Source organism: Pipistrellus kuhlii, unplaced genomic scaffold (genome assembly GCF_014108245.1).
Source record: "Pipistrellus kuhlii isolate mPipKuh1 unplaced genomic scaffold, mPipKuh1.p scaffold_m20_p_13, whole genome shotgun sequence".
In the NCBI taxonomy this organism is placed as follows: domain Eukaryota; kingdom Metazoa; phylum Chordata; class Mammalia; order Chiroptera; family Vespertilionidae; genus Pipistrellus; species Pipistrellus kuhlii.
In genome coordinates this window covers 35,865,569-35,886,381 of record NW_023425438.1, presented here as the reverse complement: position 1 = coordinate 35,886,381, position 20,813 = coordinate 35,865,569, and the positions used below count along the sequence as shown (strand labels likewise).

General features: G+C 40.6%; 1 long non-coding RNA gene across 3 annotated transcripts in view; it reads left to right on the top strand.

Moving 5' to 3' along the window:
• Nucleotides 1-20,525, top strand: part of LOC118717495 — a 35,665-nt gene extending 15,140 nt beyond the window's left edge. For all 3 annotated transcript variants that reach the window (XR_006741440.1, XR_006741441.1, XR_006741439.1), the window contains 2 exons: nt 18,426-18,520; nt 20,291-20,525. This is a non-coding gene — a long non-coding RNA (uncharacterized LOC118717495). The remainder of the gene's footprint in view (nt 1-18,425; nt 18,521-20,290) is intronic.
• The last annotated feature ends 288 nt before the right edge of the window (nt 20,526-20,813 follow it).

The window sequence follows — 20,813 nt, the reverse complement described above, 5'->3', positions numbered from 1 at the left end:
CTTTTGAATACTTCCATTGCTGAGAAACTCATCACTTCTTTTTTTTAAATTTAATATATTTATTGATTTTTTTACAGAGAGGAAGGGAGAGAGATAGAGAGCTAGAAACATCAATGAGAGAGAGACATAGACCAGCTGCCTCCTGCATATCCCCTGCTGGGGATGTGCCCGCAACCAAGGTACATGCCCTTGACCGGAATCGAACCCGGGACCTTTCAGCCCGCAGGCCGACGATCTATCCACTGAGCCAAACCGGTTTCGGCAACTCATCACTTCTTGAGGAGTCCCATTATATTGTTGAATAGCTCTCATTGGTAGGAAGTTATTTCTTGTTTTGAATTTTAATACAATTAGATAACTTACCCATTTTAGGCCTGTCCCCTGGAACCATACAGAAGAAATACAGTCTACTACATGCCAATCTTGTGAATGTTGGGAAACATTCTTCATATTCATAAAACATATTTACAGTTTTCTTAAAAAAATTTTTTTAATCCTCACCCTAGGATATTTTTTTAGAGAGTTGTTTGGGAGAGAGAATGGAAGGGAATGACTGAGAGAGAGATGCATCAATTGGTTGCCTCCCTCCTGCACCCCGACCAGGGAGCGAACCTGCAATCCAGTATGTATCCTTGACCAGGAATCGAACCCATGACCCTTCAGTCCCCAAATCAGTACTCTAACCTCTGAGAAAAACAGGCCAGGACTGCAGTTTTCTTGTAGCATCTACACTTGCATTCAGTTCAGATTGGTCTGCACAGAAGCAATCTCTGTCTCTTACTACTTTGTAAGTACAGCCTTACAACAAATTTTTGCTTCATGTTAGGCACAAAGTGTGGACCCTTCACATATTTTGGGGGAATGAATGGATAATGAGCTGAATTTATACAACTACATATGAGACTGGAGATAGTCTCCTACTCTTGTAATCTCTAGGATATCAGATTTCTGCCCTGTACACACAGTTCACAAAATGGCTGGTGGTTTATCCAGGCACTTGATGAAGCTGCATTTACTTCATCAAACCACTAGGTGACGAACGACTCACAGACCTGGACTGCCTGGGCCGGTTGTGTACAGGGCAGTTTGCCTGTACTCAAAAGGCCATCAGAAGTCATCTGGTACAACCTTGTGAAAAGGTTTTTTTGAGGGGAAAGGAAACACACCTTTGTATACTTTGTATTTTCTAGCTTTTTTGCAATTTTAAATATTAATTTGACTAGGATACTTCTTTGATTTTCTTAGAAAAGGGACATGGGTGATACTTTCTAGGTCCTTATATATCCAGTTTTTTTTTTTTTTTAACCTTCAGGTATATAAATGATACCTTGTATGGATTTAGCATTCTTGAATAGTACTAGTCTCTACAAAGTCTGTATGCAGCTTTTTACTGTCTTCAGTTTCTGTGATACAGATGAAAAGTCCTATGCCAATAGGATACTTTTTTCTTTGTAAGTAATAACCTGTTTTCTCTTTCTGGAAGTTTGTAAATTTTTCTTTGTGCTTTATGTTTTGCCATGATATCCTTAGTGAGTGTCTTTTTAAAATAACGCTTGCTACTTGATGAACCTTTTAGACTTAAAAACTTAAGTCTTTTCTTAGTTCAAAAAGCTTTATTGCTTTCCTTCAATCTGTTTCCAGCTCCTTATTTTATAGATGAGGAAACTAGTTAAAATGAACCTCAAGCAAATAGCCTGACTCCTTTGTGAGTTAGACTTTCATTGTAGTGGATATTGCTCTAATGAGAGGGCCATCATGAATTACTTGGAAATTTTTTAGTGAAAGGAACTTTGCTAAAGGAAGAAGAAATGATTAAGTTCATTATAATTAAAATGTGGTCCATTTGAAGGGCTGCAAAACACCAGTTCCCTAGTATCTCAGTTATTGGAGTTACTGCAAAGCTCTAAAACTTAAAGCCAGGAAGTTGATTGAACACTTGGAGAATTAGATATTTATTTATTTATCTATTTATTTATAATATATTTTATTGATTTTTTTTTACAGAGAGGAAGGGAGAGGGATAGAGAGCTAGAAACATCGATGAGAGAGAATCATCGATCAGCTGCCTCCTCCACACCCCCCACTGGGGATGTGCCTGCAACCAAGGTACATGCCCTTGACCAGAATTGAACCTGGGACCCTTGAGTCCGGTTTCGGCAAAATTAGATATTTAGTTATCAGAAGTTGGATAATCATGGCCATGCTCTCTTGTATATTTTGGAAAACATAAAAATGGCATCTGAAGGCTTGGAGTCAGATACCATAAACTGTGTTTTATCAGTGGTCTGGTTTCTGTTTTGAGTTCCAGCCTGGGACCCTATTTTACTGGGAATCACCTATTCCTGGCTCTGTTGATCTTTGGATTTCCCCAGCCCTTCAATCCCTTTCAGTTTTGAAATGAAACCTACCTCAGAGGGTGAGGTCAGGTATCTGAGAGGACTTTGACAGCTCACACAGGTTGTTTTTTTTCTGGAGCTGTCTGGTATGTGAATGCGTGAGACATAAGGCTCAGCAGGCTGTGATATAGACTAATTGGTGATGAATCAGCCTTGCGTAAGTCCTAGGCAGTATCATTTCTTTGGGTAACCAGGAAAACATGGAGACCAAATATATTGTCTCTCATCCTCAGAAAGTTGGAAGTTAAGAGCACAATCGCTAAAAATCTGCCACGATCTCTCTGTCTTTGGTTTACAGAAGGAAAGGCTTTATTCAGTGTTTTTTTCTCCTCATTTGTAGAACCTCTTTTCTTTTCAGAAGATAGCCAAGTTCCTGGCTGCGTTCTGTTGCTCCAGCTTTTAAATTTTTATACTGTGCCTCCTGAAATTATTGCTCTGATATGAGGTGACTCTTCTAGATATCCCCAAACACATATCTCCACACACTCTGCTCCTTACCCCTTTATAGAATGTAGCTTCTCTTCCCTTTACTATAAATCTGGTTTTCACCATATTACAGTACTCCACTTGGAATTTTTATAAGTACAATTGGTTCTTTTTTTTAGCTTACCTCATACTACTTCCACCTGATTTTGCCTCACTGTCCCCTAGCCCCATTCCTCAGCACTGCAAAGCTGCTTTCAGACTTTCAAATACCTTTTCTCTTTTGACACTTCTGCTGGCCAGCAAGGCTAGTTGATCCCCGTCCTTCATGCTGGCATCTATACTCATTCTCCCATGTTTGTGTAGCATTTTGGTGTCTGACCTCCTCTCCTGGGGCTCTGGCCAGGCTAGGGGATTAGTAGCCAGGCTTAAGGAATCAGAATAGAGCATGGAATTACGGGGCTTGGTATTAATGTTACAGATGTGGGCAGATGGAAAGCCAGAAGATCAGGACATCAAGGCCAGTGTAGGGTTGAAAGGGACAGAAAATTTAGTATCTGAAGCAAATGATGTCCTTTGTAGAAAAAAATTAAGGTTTTTTTTTTTGTTTGTTTGTTTTTTTTAGAACAATTTGGTTCAGAGCAAAGTTGAGAAGTCAGTACAAATTCCCATTTTTTTGAAAAATTGCTATTTAATTTTACAAAGAACAGATCTTTAAAAAATCAGGACATTGTAGATATTTTGAATACTCCTGCTCCCACATTTTAATTATTTCTATTTCTCAGAAGTAACCTGTTGGTTTGGAGTATACTTTTTTCTGTATGTTTGTATATATATGTATGAGCCAGAAAAAAATTAAAGTATAATTTTTTAAAAAGAATATATATATTATATATATATATATATATATATATATATATATATATATATATATATATATTATTGATTTTGTACAGAGAGGAAGGGAGAGAGACAGAAAGCTAGAAACATCGATGAGAGAGAGTCATCGATCAGCCACCTCCTGCACACCCCACACTGGGGATATGCCCGCAACCAAGGTACATGCCCTTGACTGGAATCGAACCCGGGACCCTTCAGTCTGCAGGCCGATGCTCTATCCACTGAGCCAAACCGGTTCAGGCTAAAGTATAATTTTTATATTTTATTTATTTATACAAATAGGGTTACATTTTATGTATTGTGGTATTTCTGTCTTTGATTCAGTAGTATGCCTTGATAGTATTCCATGCTGGTACATAAAGATACTTTTTCTACCTTGGCCAGTTTGCTTAGTGGTTAGAGCACCGGCCCATGGACCAAAGGGTCAAGGGTTCAGTTTTTGGCCAAGGACACATACCTTGGTTGCAGATTCCTTAGCTCTAGTAGGAGCACACGTGGAGGCAACCAATCGATGTTTTTCTCTCTCTCCCCCCTTCTTCCCTCCCTTCTACTTTCCCACTCTCTCTAAAAATCAATGGAAAAAATATTCTCAGGTAAGGATTAAAACAAAAGATACTTATTCTTTTTGGCTACTGTATAATACTTTATAAAGTAGATATACTGTATTTTATTTTAGCTACTTTTCTATCAAGGGACATTAAGGTTCTTCCAATTTTTTTTTTTGTTATGAATGATTCCTGTTGTGTTTTCAGTGTCCGCATTCTGTTCCTAGGCCTTTCCCCCCTTTTTTTTCTCATATTCTTCTCTAGGTGATCCCACTCTCTGATGGCTTTAGTTTCCATCTACACCTGTATGGTGCCCAAATCTCTCTCCAACTACTTTTATGGACAACTCCACTGGATTGTTTTGCCGACTTGATAAAATCCAGTCTCCTGCTCTTCTCCACTTGCTTCTCATCTAGTGTCCTGTCACATGATAAACAGCCCCATTGACCTACATAGTTGTTAGGCCCCAAAGCCTAGTAGTAAATTTTAAGTCCATCCTTTCCTTTCTACAATTGACAACAAGCTTATCACTAGGACTTGTCCATATATATATATTTATTTTAATCCTCACGTCAGGATATTTTCCCATTGGTTTTTAGAGAGAGGGAAAGAGAGAGAAAAATGTCAATATAAGAGAAACAAATTGATTGATTGCCTCCTGTACTCGTCCTGACCAGGACCTAGGCCGGGGAGAAGTTTGCCATAGAGGTACATGCCCTTGACCAGAATCGAACCTGGGACCCTTTGGTCCACAGGCTGACACTCTATCCACTGAGCCATGGCCAGGGCCTCCCCGATATTTACTTCTTTCTTCTTTCCTTCTTTCTTTCTTTCCTTCTTTCTTTCTTTCTTTCTTTCTTTCTTCCTTCCTTTCTTCCTTCCTTCCTTCCTTCCTTCCTTTCCTTTCCTTTCCTTTCCTTTCCTTTCCTTTCCTTTCCTTTCCTTTCCTTTCCTTTCCTTTCCTTTCTTCTTCTTCTCCTTCCTTCCTTCCTTCTTCTTCCTTCTGATTTTTTTTATAGAGAGGAAGAGAGAGGGATAGTGAGTTAGAAACATCGATGAGAGAGAATCATCAATCAGCTGCCTTTTGCACACTCCCTACTGGGGATGTGCCCACAACCAAAGTACATGCCCTTGACCGGAATCGAACCTGGGACCTTTCAGTCCATAGGCTGATACTCTATCCACTGAGCCAGACTGGTTTCGGCAAATATTTCTTAAATCCTTTTTTCTGGAATGCTTTCTTTCCTTCTTCATTGTTACTACTCTGTACCTTAGTGTCCTTATTTGTAAAATGGAGTATCTGTGTATATCTGCTTAGGGATGGATTGGCAACTAGTAAGTGCTATGTGAATGTTAGCTGTTATCATCATCATAGTTGGCTCCTCATTCTCCTCCCATCCCCTCCCTCTTTTTCCTTCTCTCCCCACCCCCTCCTTGTCTTCTTAGTCTTAGTTTTAGTTATCATTGTCTTCCTTGTAGTTACTGTTGTTCTATTCCTCTTCCTCTTCCTCCTCCTCCTCCCCACACAGTCTCTATCTTCAGTCCTGATTTTATCGTCTCCCAATTCCATTCCATTCTCCTCACTGCAGCCAGACTAAGCTTTATAAAATGTAAGCCCTAGCCAAGCTGGCATGGCTCAGTGGGTGAGCATCGACCTATGAACCAGGACATCATGGTTTAAATCCCAGTCAGGGCACATGCCCAGGTCGCAGGCTTGATTCCCAGTGTGGGGCGTGCAGGAGGCAGCCTATCAGTAATTCTCTCATCATTGATGTTTCTGTCTCTCCCTTTCCTTTCCTCTCTCTGAAATCAATAAAAACATATTTAAGAATATATAAAAATAAAATAAAATGTAAGCCCTAGCCTGTTTTGGTTAGTGGATAGAGCATCAGCCCTCGGACTGAAGGGTCACAGGTTCAATTTACGAGGATTAACAGAGAGAGAGAGCGCGCGAGAGCGAGCGAGCGAGAGAGAGAGAGAGAGAGAGAGAGAGAGAGAATAATTATGATCTAACTCTCCCGTTTAAAAAATCTTCAGTGATCTTTCTGTTGGGCTTTTGCATGTACTATTATATTACCCCCACCTAGAATGTTTTTCCCTTGATGTTTGAATTACTGTTTTCTTTTTACTGAGATACCTATTTGTTTTTTTGTTCATCCTCACCTGAGGATATTTTCCTCATTGATTTTTAGAGGGAATGGAAGGGTGGGAGGGAGAGGGGAGTGAGCGAGAGAGAGAAACATTGATGTGAAAGACATCGATTGGTTGCCTCCCAAACATGCCCAACCACATATGTCTCAACCAGGACTAGGGTTAGGACTTTTAACTCAGGTTCGTGCCCTTGACTAGAAACTGAACCTGAGATCCTTCGGGTGGGTGGGCCAGTGCTCTGACTGAGCAACCCATCCAGAGCTGAGATACTTGTTTTTAAATGTCATCTCAGAGAGGCCTTCCTCCGACTTTCCAATGATTCTAAAGTAGCTACCCATATAATTTCCATAGCATCACCTCTTTTAGTCCTTTATGTAGCACTTAGCAATATGATATTTTTCTGGTTTATTCACACATTTGTTTATAGTCTCCTCTAGTTAGAATATAAATTCTCTGAGGACAGTGCTTGGCACATTGTAGGAACTCAATGAATACTTGTTAAGTGAATGATGGAACAGCTCCATATGTCTTATGAGGCCCTTCCTGGTCTTTCCAGCATCATCTACTTCTTAGTACACCCCCTACCTTGGCCTCCTTACTCCCCAGCCCATCCCATCTCTTCAGCTGTGCTTTCTTGCTGAGGGCCTTTGCATATACTGTTCCCTCTCATTAGAACACTTTCTCAAATGCCTTGCCACTGCCTGAGTATCTCCTATTTATCCTTCAAGTTTTAGCTTAGGTGTAATTTCACCTTATTAACCTTCTTAATCTTACAGTTTTTAAAGTATTGCCTTTTAATTATTATTAATATTGTAATTATTTGCTTGTCTTCTTAACTAGTCTGTAGTTTCTGTCGGGTAAAGGCCCATGTCTTGCCCACCATGTACTCTTAGTCCTAGCTGCTGTGGGCTGGAAGAATCCCTTGAGGTGGGGGTGTTGGGTAGGAGGGATGTAATACCAGGGCTATCACCTAAGGGGCAACAAAATGTATCTTCGAATGTCAAGCCATTTGGCCCTGGCTTATTATCTGAACCATCTAATATTCTTGAAAGGAACCATCTAATATACTCATCTGTCTGAGAGACATGTTCATAAAATCAGAGTAAGTCTGGCAGGGAACTTGTCCATGAAACAGGCATTAATGAAGAGGACAGAGGTTGAGGATTTGGATACTCCTAGTGGCTTATGCAGAGTAATAGACTGGAGTAAAATCCTAAGCAAGGAAAGAAGCAAAAAGGCCTTAGGGGGGATAAGGTGAGGCAAAGGTGAAACAGGAAGCTGAATCATTAGGTCAGAAATGTAAAGAATCAGGATAGTGGGTGGAGTGTAAGAAGGGACCGAACAAGCAAATCAGGATTAGAACCATAAATAATCTTGGGGGTTGCTCAAATCATCTTTAGCATTCTTAGCTCTTTAGTGTGGAAACAACTTTTGGGTTATAAGAAATATTAGGTAGTTAGGCCTACAAGGGTTTGATCTGGATTGCATATTACTTGCTATTTTATGTGCTATATACAATCAAATCCTACCTTAATTTCTTCCAGAAATTCTAGGTTAACTTTTTCCCCACTTCAGTTTCTGCTCCCAAGAGCCAGCCTTCACTCCCTTTAAATATTCTAGGTGCAAATAACGCATCTTTGAAAAAAGATTTCTGTATAGAAGCCTGTAGCAATACTGGTATTCCCATCAGGCAGGGTGAGCAATCCTTCAGGCTATCCTCTTACCAAACCAGGCATAGGAGCTGGCCTCAGCAGCCTCAGGAATTCAGGGCTCTCTGCCTAGCCTGACTGGAATTTCTCTCTCAATTTTGGGGAGGGACATGATAATGTAGAATATAAGGTGATACTCTCATAGGTGAGGCATATTAAGGAGTAGTAGAAGATGGCTGGGTGTACATAGATGGTAGAATCTGAAGGTGTGTAGGCAGTGGACTTCAAAGTTTCTGACCTGGAATGGTCCTTGAGTTTGTCAGCATTAGGAGCCTCTGATGTGTCTAGTAGAATAGTGCTTGTCATTAACCCTCAGTTTTTCTGTGTAGCCTGGAGCTCTTCTGCAGAGTAATAGGTGGCATAATGGTGGGTGCTAAGGGGAATCATCAAGATAGAAACAGTACTTATTGAGAAGGGTTGTGTTCTCTTTTGAAGGTTGGTTGGATTATGTGTATTATACTGGGCAGTCTAAGACCCATGTAAGGCTAGGCATTTGTACTTCTATCCTAGGGCTCCATTAGGAAAACCAATCTAAGAGACCTGGAGATCATTCCCTAAGAGTGTGAGTGCTCCCAACTTTGACTCCTCTGTTCTCTAAGGCTCTGAGGTCCTGTCTTTTGTTTTCTACTTTGTGGTCTTCAAATTTCATAATCTATTCTGACTCTTCTTTCTATGCCTAGTTTGACTCTTGACTTTACATGGTCCCCTAATTTAATTTTTTTTTTAATATTGATTTTTTGAGGAAGGGAGAGAGAAGGTGGGGGAGAGAGAGAGAAACATTAATCAGTTGCCTCCTGATGGTGCCCTGACAAGATCAAACCCACAACCTGGATATGTGCCCTGACCAGGAATCAAACCCACCACCCTTCAGTATACTGGACGATGCTCCAACCAACTGGACTACACCTGCCATTGCCATGGTACCCTAATTTTGATATTGCCAATTAGCTTCAAGTGAGGGCTTTCTTCCATTAGCCCTCTTTCTAGAGCTATGATTTTGAAGCTTTAATGCATTAGAATTACCCATGGAGGATAAAGATTGTGGAAGGGGAGCTGAATACTTACTTAAAATGCAGATTATTCGTCTCTTCCCAGCTATTCTGATTCAGTAGGTATGGATTGGTAAGCAAGAATCTGCATTTTGATTGGCGTCCCTGATGATTCTGATACACCAGTCATATGCAGACCATATGCAGAAAAACTCTGACTTACAGAAGTCTGCTTGACCCCTGACTTATAAAGGGGAAGTAATGGGCTTTGAACCCTTTCCTTGGATCCTAAGGTCCTAGGAACATTAGTTGTCCATTGGGGACAATGGATAAATGTCTCTGTGTACTTGTACCTGTCTTCTCATTGGCATCATAGGTGCAGAGCCCATATGAGGTAGCAGGACTTTATGACTCCCCCACGTCAGTTCAGTATCTGGGATTTACAAGGGGCATTCACTTTGGATTTAGAAGGCAGGGTAGAATATAGACCTTAATGGCTGCCAGGTATACTTCAGATTTATCTCCGGGGTGCCTCTTTTTCCTATGTACATAGACCAGCCCTAATATAGGTTATCTTCATTTGGTCTCCAAACTGTCCTTACTTCCTACTGTGGTCATCCTCTGTAAAGTTTCCACTGTCCTCCCATAAAACATCTCATCCTGTCAACTGATCTCTCTCCTTTTCAAATCCTCTATTGGATTTCTATTATGTGTACAATCAAGTCCAATGTCTCAGATTGGAATAAACTGTTGCACAGTTTTGTCCAAATTATGGTCTACAAGGCCCAGCAAAAACTGTTTCTCAGGGCTTATTCCAAACCCTTCTTCCCCCATATGTCTGTCTCCTGCAGGCACCCTTGAAGTGCCTGGACCTCTTTGCTCTCTGGTTTAGGACCTTTGCAGTGCTATAGCCTCTGTCCAGAAAACTTTACCCTGCTCTTCACCTCATTAACTATCCCTTTTCTTTTTAAAAATTATTTTTTTAAAATTGATTTTAAGAGAGACAGAGACATCAATGTGAAAGAGAAACATCGACCCGCTGCCTCCCGCACACTCCCAACTAGGTATTGAGTCCACAACTTTTTGGTACACTGGACGGTGCCCAACCAACTGAGCCATACCAGCCAGGGCTCCCTTGCCTTTAAGTTTCTGTTAAGTATTATTGTATCTTCTCTTAGGGGTCTTTTCTGGCCACTCCATATTACTCACACTCACATGTTATTTAGCACCCTGTTTACTTCCATTAGCTCACTTACAACTTTTTAGTTTGTCTTTTCTTTCTCCCAAAAATACATTGGGTAAGTTCCTTGAAGGCAGGAACCTTGTGAATGATTGTATCTTCAGTGCCTAGTGCATAGATTACTCGAGTACTTGTTGACTAAATTGCCTTTCACCTTGTTTGTACCTGTGTTGGTGCTTTGTGGTTCTGCACAACCCTCACTCTTTACATATGCTGTTGCCTCTGCCAGAACTCCCTATTCTCTTATCAACGGTTCAGATTCCCTCTTGTCCTTTACCACTTCTCCAGGCAGCGCTATTCTTTGCCTGGGGATACTTTTCCATTGATTTTTAGGGAGAGTGGAAGAGAGAGAGAGAGAGAGAAAGATAGAGAGAAACAACGATGCACATCAGTTGGTTGCCTCCTGCGCAAGCCCCAACCAGGGCCCAGGCTGGGGAGGAGCCTGCAACCAAGGTATGTGCCCTTGACTAGAATCAAACCTGAGACCCACAGGCCAATGTTGTATCCACCGAATCAAATTGTCTAGGGCACATTTTGGTCCCCTTTAATGGACTTTAGCTCTGTATGGTAATTTCATATATGTAGGAGATAGATAGTATTGCCTTTAACTTACAGATGACAAGCCAGAGGCTCTGAGAGATGGATTAACTTGGAGATAGCAGAACTGAGATTTGAACCTTGATATGTCTGTAGAGTCCTCACTCATTCTACTTCATTGCACTGTCTCTAAAATAAACAAATAGTTCATATCTTTGGGGATTCCTTGTGATAATGACCAAGTTAGCATACAGCCTACCAGAAATGAGCCAGAGTGAAACACTATTAAATTAAAACCAAAGTAAATTTCAGTCATAATTCATAGCTGCTTGGAGGATAAAGAATGACATCTTAACATTTTTGTTGAGAGGAAAAATATGCAAAATTGGTATACAAAGCATTTAATACATTTTGCTTAAAAATATATCAGTAAGATACAAATTGAGTAAATTATGGTAGATATTATCATATTATGTTCTATGAAAAAGGATTAGATACACACACACACACATACATACACACACAACAGTAGTCTTGTGGCTCAGTGGTTGAGTGTTGACCTATAAACCAGGAGGTCATGGTTCCATTCCCAGTCAGGGCACATGCCTGGATTGTGGGCTTGATCCCCAGATCCCCAATCAGTGATTGTCTCTCATCATTCATGTTTTTTTTCTCTCCCTTCCTCTCTGAATTCAATAAAAATATATTAAAAAAAACCAAAACAGTAGTCTCTAAGTCTATCATAACAGAAAACTAAAGGCCTGTTAGCTTTAGTGTTTGTATGAAAAAGGGATGGACTCTATATATGTACCCAGAGTACTTCCAGAAGTTATTATTATTTTTTTAAATATCTTTATGTGTTGCTGAAGTTTCTTTTGTTTTTACTCATATATGCATTGTTAAAAAACTGTAGTAAAAAACATGACAAAACTTACCATTTTAAAAATAATATGTTTTACTGATTTCTTACAGAGAGGAAAGGAGAGGGATAGAGAGTTAGAAACATCGATGAGACAGAAACATCAATCAGCTGCCTCCTGCACTCCTCCTACTGGGGATATGCCTGCAACCAAGGTACATGCCCTTGACCAGAATCGAACCTGGGACCCTTTAGTCCACAGGCTGACTCTCTATCCACTGAGTCAAACCAGTTAGTTTGGCTTAACCATTTTTAAGTGTACCATTCATACAGTAGTGTACAGTATGTGCACATATTGTGCAACAGATTGCCAGAATTGAAACTCTTTTTTCCCCTCTTAGAATAAAAGTCTTTATCTTTGGGCATTCATAGAAATATAATTTTAAATCTCAAATAATAATTATCATTTGTGTATAGAATTCTCTTTGTGTGTATGCAGTTGTTCTTGTTATAGTTCAGTTATTGGTAAATGAATGTAAAGGCATTCAGACATTTGAAAGAAGTTTGATTCACTTTCTGTTTTCTCAGTCCCATTTCCCACAATCTGATGCAATTCCTTCTCATAAAACTGATACTATCACCACTGAGCTACTTTTTGATAAATCCATTGAACAGTTTTGACTCTTTGCTTTCTTATCTCTCTCCAGTTCTTAGCACTCCAGTTTATTCCCTTTTATTTATTTTTTATTAGAGGCCTGGTGCACGACATTCATGCACTAGGGGAGTGGGGAGAGGGTCCTTTAGCCTTGCTTGTGCCCTCTTGTAGTCTGGGAGCCCTCGGGGGATGTCTGGCCTGCTCCCCAGTTGGACATCCTTAGTGCTCCCACATCCTTAGTTCCTCTCCTGCCAATGCTACTGTGCTCACCAGCTGTGAGCCCAGCTTCTGGCTGAGCGGCTCTCCTTCTGTGGGAGCGCACTGACCACCAGGGGGCAGATCCTTCTTTGAGCATCTGTCCCCTGGTGGTCAGTGTGTGTCATAGCGACCAGTTGTTCCACTGTTTGGTCAGTTTGCATATTAGCCTTTTATTATATAGGATATTATATAGGATTGTTGACTTTATTACAGATTTCACTCATTTCTCTCTCTCTTGTCCCTTTCCACCCAACCCCCACCCCACATCAGGCCTTTACCACATTATTGTCTATGTCCATGGGTTATGTACGTATGTTTTTTTGTTAATCTCTTCCCACCCTGCAAAACTGAAACACTTATACCCATAAAATAATTCCTCATTTTTCCCTCCCCCTAGCTTTTGGTAACTACCATTCTACTTTCTCTTTCTATGAATTTGACTATTGTAGATACCTCATAAAAGTGGAATCATGCCGTATTGGTCTTCTTATGACTAGCTTATTTCACTTAGCAGAATGTCCTTGAGGTGGTTCACCCATGTACCATGACAGGATTTTTTTTTCTTTTTAGGCTAAATAATACTAAGTTTTAGATATATGCTACATTTTATATATTCATCTGTCAATATATTATCTTTTATAAACTTTAAAAAAGTACTTTGTTTCACCCTTTATATATGATCATAAACATTGTGTGTGTGTGTGTGTGTGTGTGTGTGTGTGTGGCAATAGGGAGAGAGGTTATGGGGTTATTAGATTGTATCTCTTTAAACTTTATAGCAAAGAGAAGGATCCTTTCTGTCTAGTGAATGATCCTCAACTTTATGTTTTGGATTTTTGTATTTGAGATTTTTTTCTTTAAGTGAAACACATCTTTTATTAGGAATGCAACAAAAAAAGGGGAGATTGTGTTTGAAATTAAAGCTATCTGTGTACGTCAGGATACACCACCATTTGTCTTATTTCACCCACCCCTTTGTGTTACTAGTATCTCTGTGCTTCTCTGTGTTCCATGTACTAGAAATTTCAGAATCCCATTTTTATAATATGTTTTCTGTGTGTTGATTTTGTCTTTCCAAATGGATAAATTATTTTTTTTTAAAGTATATTTTTACTAGAGGCCCAGTGCATGAATTCGTGCATGGCTGGCCGGAACCCATGGGGGTGGGTTCCGGCCAGCCCAGCCCCAATTGGGGCAGATTGGGGCCATGCCTGTCAGGAGGAGGAGACAGTGGGAGATTGGCCAGCTAGCCTGCCTCTGATTGGAGCCCGATCAGGGCCGGGCCAGCTGGGGGGAGGGGCCATGGGCGATTGGCTGGTGGGCCCTGTTCCTGATGGGGGTTGGGGGCTGATTGGGGGTCAGCAGCTGGGGAGGGGTCATGGGAGGTTGGCTGTCCAGCCCCACCCCCGATTGGTGTGTGGGGGAGCCATAGGGGCAGGGCTGGCTGGGGGGAGGGACCACAGACTGATAAGGGTGGTAGGGGCTAATGGGGGACAGGCAGCCTGGAGGAGGGGCCATGGGTGGTTGGCCTGCCCCTGATTGGAGGAGGGGACCAATTTGGGGCAGAACTGGCTGGGGGGAGGGGCTGTGGGCCTATTGGGGTGTTGGGGCCCCACCCCTTGATCGGACTGGTTTGCTGGCTGCAGTGTGTGTCGTAGCAACTGGTCATTTTGGTTATTACAGCGTTCCGGTCTCTGGCTTTTTATATATATAGATTGATTTTAGAGAGGAAGGGAGAGGGATAGAGAGATAGAAACATCAATGATGATAGAGAATCATTGATCAGCTGTCTCCTGCACACCCCCCATTGGGGATTGAGCCCCCAACCCAGGCATGTACCCTTGACCGGAATAGAACCTGGGACCCTTCAGTCTGCAGGATGATGCTCTATCCACTGAGCCAAACTGGCCAGGGCTAGAATAAATTCTTTAAAGAAGGAGTCATGTCTTATGTTATATTCTCTAGTCAGGAGTCAGAAACTACATATTCAAGGAAGATGAGAGGAGGAGGTTCCTCTTCTGAAGAGATGACTGACTGCTTTTGGTTTTCCTCTGACTTATCTTGTATTCTTCACTAGTAAAGAATGTTTACACTTACAGACTAAGTGTGTTGGGGGGTGAGAGAGAGAGAGAGAGAGAGAGAGAGATATGTTTCCTGGTGAAAGCCCAGGAAGGAGAGCAGATGTTGGCATGAGGTCTTTAAGGCTGTGGACTGATAAGGCTGTGGTCATGAGACTTCTGTGTCTCAGTCCTCATGAGAATCTCAGATTTCTGTTCTCTTCCTAATCTCTAGCCTGGATTTTCAACTGGCAGTGGCACAGCTACATCTGCATGTGCCTTAGGCTTCTTAAATTTAGTAGCACATAATAGGAATATTTGATAAAAGTGATTTTTCATTTTGGTGATAGTATATGAAAGCATTTAACTCAGGGCCTGACATATAGTAGGTACCCAAGAGGTGACAGAAGAGAGTATGTGAGAAATATTTTCAAAGTTAAATCTTTCTCTAGGACCTCTACCTCTATTCCTGTGCTTCCACTCCCACCCTCTGGCTAAAGAGATAGGGGATAGCAACATGGATTCCACCTTTGGGAGCTTCCAGTTCCTTGTTTGTGGTTTTATGCTCAGGCGAGAAATGTAATCTGCTCCCATTAAACCTCACCCCAGACTGAAAATGTTCCAAACAAATTAGCCTATTTTGTCACTTTAGGCAACTTTAAAAAAAATATTTTTTTATTATTTCAGAGAGGGAGATTGGGGCTGCCTCTTGCACGCCTCACATGAGAATGAGTCCACCACCAGGGAATGTGTCCTGACCGGGAATCAAACCATGACCTCCTGGTTCAAAGGTTGACGCTCAACCACTAAGCTGGTCCCAGCACCTATATCTACCGTGTTTCCCCGAAAATAAGACATCCTCTGAAAATAAGACCTACTGACAGGTTTCCTTCTGAGTGAAATATAAGGCGTCCCCTGAAAATAAAGCCCCCCTTGGCTAAACATGAGAGATTTGGTCCACTGATTCTGAAAGAAATGGAGTCATAAGAAATTCACCAGGAAATTCAGGAATTGGATTGTTATGATGATGTTCCAGAAGATGATGACATGATTGTCATTCTTGATACTGTAGGATTCACAGTTTATCTGGTTTGTGTTGACAACTACCGTACTACTGTACCATAAACAGGTAATAAATTTCCTTTATTTTCATTTAACAATAAATGTGTACCTTATTCTTCTTCATGGAAAAATAAGACATCCCCTGAAAGTAAGACCTAGCGCATCTTTGGGAGCAAAAATTAATATAAGACACTGTCTTATTTTCGGGGAAACAGGGTATATAGACAAGTTTCTTAGTAGGTACCTAGCCTTGAGAATCTTAGTGGAGAAGTGTGTGAATCTCGAGTAGTGGCAAGGTGGTGGGTGTATGGAGCTGGGCATGAGTTTAATTTAGCCAGGACAGCTTGTTAGGTGCAGGTATGGGGAAAAAAGGATATGGTAGAGAGAGAAAAGGGCTCAACTCTGTCATTTCCTGCTCATAGGGAGATACAGGACCTTGTGCCAAACACATAGCTCTGGCCTGCTGCCTGTCACCTCCCGTGAATGTCACCTCCTGGCTACTCTGCAAGGCATTTGGGGTTAAGTAGATGAAATAGGGACTCTAAATCAGATGGCCTTGCTTTATTTTTATTTATTTATTTATGATGGAAATTTATTGAAGAACAAGTATAGACTCCCATGTGGGGAGGGGGAAAGAATCTCATAGCACAGACTCCCATGTGGAGAGGGGGAAAGAGTCCCACTGAGTTATTTTCTCCTGGTTTATAAAGGCTGCAGTTTTTGTACCTCAATATCCCCTCTGATTGGCCACTATTTCCCTTTGGGTTTTGTTGTTGTTTTAATATATTTTATTGATTTTTTACAGAGAAGAAAGGAGAGGGATAGAGAGTTAGAAACATCGATGAGAGAGAAACATCGATCAGCTGAGATGGCCTTGCTTTAAGTGTTACCAGTTTGCCTGGTGGAAGTGTGCCTCCCAGGATTTGTTTCCCTTATGCCGAAATTAGTGGAATCTCATCCAGATCTGGGAGGGTTTCCCTCTATCCTTCTTATGCCACCTCAGCTTACCTTGGTTTTAAGCTTTTATCCCTTTCATCCTATCACTGGTCTGGTTTCTGGGAAGAGGAGGGAAAAGATGAAGAAAGATAGGGAGAGTTGAATAACTGGTGGAGAGTATGTGGATTTGCTATCCTTACATGCTTTCTGGAACAAAGTGTAGGTGGGAGGAGGATGAGTGAGTGGATGGGAGAACAAACATATGTCACCTCTACCACTTGTTTGTCCCTCAGCTTGGACCCTTGCTTGGTATTCTCAATCTCTGGTGTTGTTCCTCCCTCCCATTTAAAGTATCAGCATATGTACATATGTAATTTTATACCAATTAAAATCATACCTTAGTGCTGGTTTTTTGGTTTTTTTAAATATATTTTTATTGATTTTTTTACAGAGAGGAAGAGAGAGGGATAGTTAGAAACATTGATGAGAGAGAAACATCGACCAGCTGCCTCCTGCACATCTCCTCCCTGCTGGGGATGTGCCCGCAACCAAGGTACATGCCCTTGACTGGAATTGAACCTGGGACCTTTCAGCCCGCAGACCGACGCTCTATCCACTGAGCCAAACCAGTTTCGGCTGTTTTTTTTTTTTTTTCTTTAAAAAATAAAATTTTATTCATTTTTTTTGCAGAGAGGATGTGCCCACAACCAACGTACATGCCCTTAACGGAATCCAACCCAGGACCCCTCACTATGCAGGCTGATGCTGCATCCACTGAGCCAAACTAGTCAGGGCATTTTTTTTTTCTTTAATACTGTTTTGTAATATATATATATATATTAACCTTCCCCCCTATTTTTATTGAAATATAATTGATATATAACATTGTGTAAGTTCAAGGTATACAATGTGATGATTTTATATACATACTAGTATAGTTAAACGATTACCACATTCATCACCACACAGTTACCTATTTTTTGTGTGTGATGAGGACCTTTTTTAATTTAATTGTATGTTATGGACATCTTTTCATGTTAACCAGTATTAGTATAGAGTAAGTGGTTGAATTACATTTCAATGTGCTGTTATACCATAATATATTTTGTTCTCTAATATTTAATCTATTTATTTCGTATATTACCAATGGGGCCTTTCCTGACCACCCCTTTCTTAACATTGTAACAAACCTCCTTCCTTTTCTATCTCCTTTATTTTTTTCTATAGTATTTAATACCACTTGATATACATTTAAAACTGTATTTGTTTATTGTGTAACATGCTCCATCCGTTAGAATGTAAGCTTCATGAAGTCAGAGATTTCCCCCTCCTTTTTCCTACTACTGTATACCTAGTGCTTAGAATAGTTCCTGGTCACTATTGGTGCTCAATAAATATTTGTTGAATGAATGAATTTGTTGGACTTTTGTGTAACTATTAAGTTTTTAATTTGCAATATTTTTGTTATTATGTACATTCTGTGATAAATACCCTGGTATATAAACTTAGCACACTTACCTGTCTCCATATGATAAATTCCAAGAAATGGAATGCCCGAGTTAAAGGATTATGCATATTTAAATTGTCAATTCATGCAGTCAGACTACCTTTAAGAATGATAACTTCTATCAATAGTGCATGAGGTTGCCAATTTCTCCACATTATGCGTATCACTGGGTTGTGTATTTTTTGTATCCCCATCTGACAGGTGAGACATGGTCTTGTCACTGTAACATAGTAGTTGAGAATGTGACTCTGGAGCCAGCCTTCTGGGGTGTGAATTCTGACTCAGCCAGAATAAAGGTATGGTGATTACTCGAGGGAAAGGGAGTAGGGGATGATAGAAGAGGGTAAAAGCGTGGGGTGGGATGGAGGGGGGTTTGGGGAGGATATATGATGATGGAATGAGACTAGACTTTGGGTAGTGAACATATAATACAATGTACAGATGATGTACTATAGAATTGTACATCTGAAACATAAAATTTTATTAACCACTGTCATCCCAATAAATTGAATAAAAGATATAAATAAATAAAAAGAAAAGGCATGCTTTGTTATTGGTTGGGAATATATTATAAAAATACAATAGTAACCCATTCTCTTTAAGTACTTTGTGTATATGTGTATTTTTGTTTTATTTAAAAAAAAACACATATTTTATTGATTTTTTTACAGAGAGGAAGGGAGAGGGATAGAGAGCTAGAAACATCGATGAGAGAGAAACATCGACCAGCTGCTTCCCGCACAACCCCCACTGGGGATGTGCCCGCAACCAATGTACATGCCCTTGACTGGAACCGAACCTGGGACCCTCCAGTCTGCAGACCAATGCTTTATCCACCGAGCCAAATCGGTTTCGGCTATATGTATATTTTTAAGTCTTTAATCCACCTGAAATTTATTTTCATATGAAGACAGCAATTGTGATTTGGCTCCTTCTCTATATTTTATTTTTTAAAAAATATTATTTCAGAAAGGAAGGGAGGAGAGAGAAATAGAAACATCAGTGATGAGAGAGAATCATTGATTGGCTGTCTCCTGTACACCCTCTACTGGGACTCAAGCCTGCAACCCAGGCACATACCCTTGACTGAAATTGAACCCAGGACCCTTCAGTCTGAAGGCCGACACTCTAGCCACTGAGCCAAACCAGCTAGGATTGGTTCTTTTTTTTTAGTTGGATCGTTTCCCAAACATTTATTGAAGAAGAAGGATCAAGAGTAGGAGCAACAATGAGGAAGGGTTCTCCTTCAGGAGAATCTGTTCTTTCCTCTTTTAATTTGAAAGTAGGATATCCTAGAGATAGCAAATCTCCATTTCAAACTCAGTCAGTAGTCAATAATCATTCTGTTACTAAGCTGTGGAATGAACATGCTGTGTAAAGCAGTTTGGGATCAGAACTAACAACTTGACTAAGTGATAAGACTGCTCTGCTCATTGGTGCAATTCTCCACTGGCTCTAGAGGCTCCTCCTAAGTGGATCCTAATTTGGGGACTATTTTGAAGGGGCATTGTTAGTTTGCAATAATAAGTTCTGTGTTGTTCAAGAAACAAATAAAGTGACTATAGCAGGTATTTCCTCACTGCAGCTTGGGAGTATTATTGGGGTATTGATAGGAAGTATTGAATAGTAATAAACTCACTGTGTTATAATTCTGCCCTTACTAGCTCTTTTTGGAACTCTAGTACCATCCAGTTGCTTGCCTCTGATTCAAGATAGAGGGAGGATGATTCTTGTATTGTAGAGCATTCACATATCCCATGGCTACTCTCTGCCAGAGATAATAAAGAAGGGTAGCTAACTCTTACATGGCATATATTACGTGCTAGGAACTGTTCTAAGCAATATACATACATATATACATATATTTTATTTATGTATGTATATACACACACACATACACACACTCTTCATGAAGTAGATCCTCTGTATTGGGTTGAATAGTGTCCACTCAGAACCTGTGAATGTCATTTTATTTGGAAATAGAGTCTTTCTAGATGTAATCAAGCTAAGATGAAGTCATACTCGGTTAGGGTGGGTCCTAATCAAATAACTGGTGTTCTTATAAGAAGAGGGAGACATACCAGAGGGAAGATGGCCAGATGAAGATGGAGGCAGAGATTGAAGTTATGCTGCTACCAACTAAGGAATGGCAAAGATAACTGACAACCATCAGAAGCTGGAAGAGGCAAGGAAGGATTCTTCCCTACAGCCTTCTGGGGAGCACAGCCCTGCTGACACGTTAATTTTTGACTTTTAGCCTTCAAAACTGTGAGAAAATAAATTTCTGTTGTTTTGAAGCCACCCAGTTTCTAGACTTTGTTACAGTAGCCCTAGGAAACCAGTATACACACTTATTATCGTCTTCATTTTCAGGTAAGGAAATGGAGGCCCAGAATGGTCAAATATTTGGAGATCTCTGCTTGGCTGGCTGGGTACTTACTCCATGCTGTTGCTGTTGTCAGCTCTACACTTTCACCATAGCCATCAGCATCTGGTAGTGCTGGGGCTGAGCTGCTGGAATGGGTCCTTTCTCTCACAGCAGGCCCAGCCTTTTCCCCATCCTTGCACACTTCACATCCTGAAGCAGAA